Source organism: Salmo salar, chromosome 09 (assembly GCF_965601325.2).
Source record: "Salmo salar chromosome 09, fSalSal1, whole genome shotgun sequence".
NCBI classification, from domain to species: domain Eukaryota; kingdom Metazoa; phylum Chordata; class Actinopteri; order Salmoniformes; family Salmonidae; genus Salmo; species Salmo salar.
In genome coordinates, this window is record NC_138299.1 from 21,745,070 (window position 1) to 21,748,182 (window position 3,113).

The 3,113-nt window shown below is 42.7% G+C and overlaps 1 pseudogene; it reads right to left on the reverse strand.

The window, feature by feature from the left end:
* Positions 1 to 569: 569 nt before the first annotated feature.
* On the reverse strand, positions 570 to 2,615 carry LOC106610927 (zinc finger FYVE domain-containing protein 1-like; annotated as a pseudogene).
* Between the last annotated feature and the right edge of the window lie 498 nt (positions 2,616 to 3,113).

The window sequence follows — 3,113 nt, forward strand, 5'->3', positions numbered from 1 at the left end:
CAATGCCTTGTGTCAAGAATTGATACAAAAAAAACAACAACAAAAAAGGTCTCTCAACAAACAGTTTACATGATACAAATTTAATTTTATTCCATTGTAGAAAAATATTTCACAACCATCATCCAACAAAAAAGTACTGATTTGGGTGAATGTGGAAAAGGTAATTCGATAGTCAAATTACGTTACTATTATACATATTTTTTTTTACAAGCATCAGTAACCCTAAAACTAGATTTACTAACAACATCCTTGCCACAGACATGGGACAGATCCATTTCAATAATGGAGGTATACGAGTGGGCAGGTGGAGGTTTGAGAGAGTGGTTCAGTCCAGTGTTCTGAGGAAGGAGGGCCAGTCCCATTAAAGGTCGCCAGGTTTCTGGTTGCAGTTTGCACAAACATGGTGGTCCCAGCCCTGCAAGGTGACCGGCCGACGCTCTGGGGAGCATTCGTCACACAAGTCTTGTCGCGACAGTGGTGCTTAGACAGCTTGGCAGTGAAGTCACGATGGCAGATGTGGCAAGAGAGGATGTGGTCAGGCACCCAGTAGGCAGGACGTGCAGCATCCTTCACCAGGCCTGAAGAGAGAATAGGCACACAGTGTAGAAGGACCTGGAAGTATGACATAGGATGACGTCACTTGTACATCGTATAGTCAGTGGCATGAGATGGAGAGAATTAAATAATTGAAGAGAAGGAAACAGAGGACTTACCCGCAAACAAGGCAGAGGCCGGAGCAGGTGAAGTACTCCTCAGGGAAGAAGCAGTTGTGGGCTATGAGCTCATCAGAAATCTCCCCATTGAAGCGCTCACTTAGGCCATAGACAGAGAAGAACAACAGATCAGAAATTACATTGATGTAGCCTGATTAGATTGTTCAAACAGTGTGAAAGTAAAAATAACGGTCACCTATTGAATAGCAATGTTTGTAACTTTGTATGTGCTTGATTTTAAGACCCCTTTAATGAATATCAAATGTTCCAGTAGACAGAAATGCTAAAACATTCCATTCTTGAACACAGCTTGACACCCTTATTTGACTGTCATGGTTTCAGTGTTTGCCTTATGTAAATGTGAGCCTGTTTGAAACCAGTTTACAGCCAGATGACTGAGCTATAATGTCTACTACCTGCAGGGCTTTGAAGATGACGACTGGGAAGCGGGTGGAGTTGTTGTCCAGCAGCTGCTCCAGGGTGTGCTGCAGGCCACCAAAGTCCTTTGGGGGGCTACAGGTACGCGTGTCGTGGTACCGGATGGAGCTGAAAACTTCTGGGAAACGGCCCAGCTTCCTGAAGCGCTCAAGCAGTAGCCAATCCACAGACTCCGATGAGTTTCCTGTCAGAAAGAGAGAACAAAAAGGTGATAAAATGGAATAGGATGAGAAGACAGACTTAACTTTGAGTTGATATATAACCACTCATAAAAGGACATTTCACTTCAGATTACTTTGATCAGGGGTCTTCAACCTTTTCTAGATCAATCAAAACTGAGATGGAAGGTGCCTCACCAAAAATGATTTCTAAGAAAAATAAGTCAAATTCTACTCTAAAGGGAAACATTAAATGGATATAAAATCAATTTGTACAGTTTAACAGCCACATACTTTGAAAGGAAAATGATACTAGATTACTCAAACTGCTTGACTGGCCAACTAACTGCTCACACCGTTTCAAAACAGCTCTGTTGGAATGACAATTACTAGTCTTAGCGTGTCAAAGGGTCAGCGGGGTGAGTAGAGATTCTGCACCCGTAATTATCAAATTACATGTAATATGATCTTCTGTAGCAACACTCATGACAATGTGGATGAATCTACTATATCCCTAATGTTTCCACTGTTAAAGGAGAAATAAAAATGAGACTGATGAGAGCAGAAAGTAACCACACCAATGTTCGATTTGTGTACACTATGGTCAGTGTTGATTACAGTATTTCTTAGCGCTGACCTGAGCCCAGTAGCTTGGTGTAGACGGTCTCATGGAAGATGATGATGGCCTGCCCTAGGGTGGACAGAGGCACGTCCAGTCCACAGCGGGCAGTAGTGGCCTTCACCTCCTTGGTGAAATGTTTCAGGTAGGCGTCCGACCCGTCGCCCAGGAACTTGAAGAGGTCGTCATGGAGGCAGTCGGTGCGGTAGATTATGATGTCGGAGATAGCTAGCACCTTGAGCAAGAGCCGTGTTCTGTGGCCCTGGTTGGAGCTGTTACCCAGTAGGCCCTCTGTATCGATGACCACCACCTTGTGGATGGGGTCAAATGCCGCCCACACCCCCACCGTGCAGGGCTCCTGCGTGGGGGGAGGTCTTGAACACCTCACTGCCCATGAAGAAAGTGTGGTTCAGAGTGTAAGATTTGCCCTCTCCTGTGTTGCCGAAGACAGACACCACCTTGATCAGCTTGTTGGGCTTGCAATTAAATATCTTCACAAAACGCACCTTCATCCTTTATCTAAAAACAGGGAGTAGAGTTGGCAGATGAGGTGATTTCATTTCACAAGAGGGTCGTTACATTTTAATTCAATCACTTTTTGGCCACACCTCTTTTTGATTTGAACGAAACTTTCCATACATACTGTAGTTGCCCATGGTAGAAGTGGTCAGAAAGTGACATTTTGGACCTGAATACCAAAACATTCAGGAGAATGCGGTGCTTAAAGTTGACCCATTTTGAAAACCCAACCATAGCATAAGAAATCAATTTCTTAATCAATGAAAAATATTAACGGTTGGGTTTGATATCATTTAAAAACTTACAATCAGGGTTATCAAACTATACTATAAATTCTTCCAAAATGTATTTATCAAATAATAAAGGTTTTCATATGTTGTAGTTTAGACCCTAATTTACATAATCTGAATTGTTTGTGTTGCCCGCCGTCAGATGCGTCTCCAGCTGAGACAGCATACTCTTGAATACAGGGTGTTTGACATAAGTCTACATTTAAAAAGGTACCCCTAATTTTGTTTTTACCATCCTGAGTGTAAGATTTCAATTATATAAAATGTAACAGTTTCTCTTTTCCAGTGATGAAGACATGGACATCTCATGGTATGGTGGGTATGCTAAATGGGTCAACAGAGCATTCAGAAAGTATTCAGACCCCCCATCACTTTG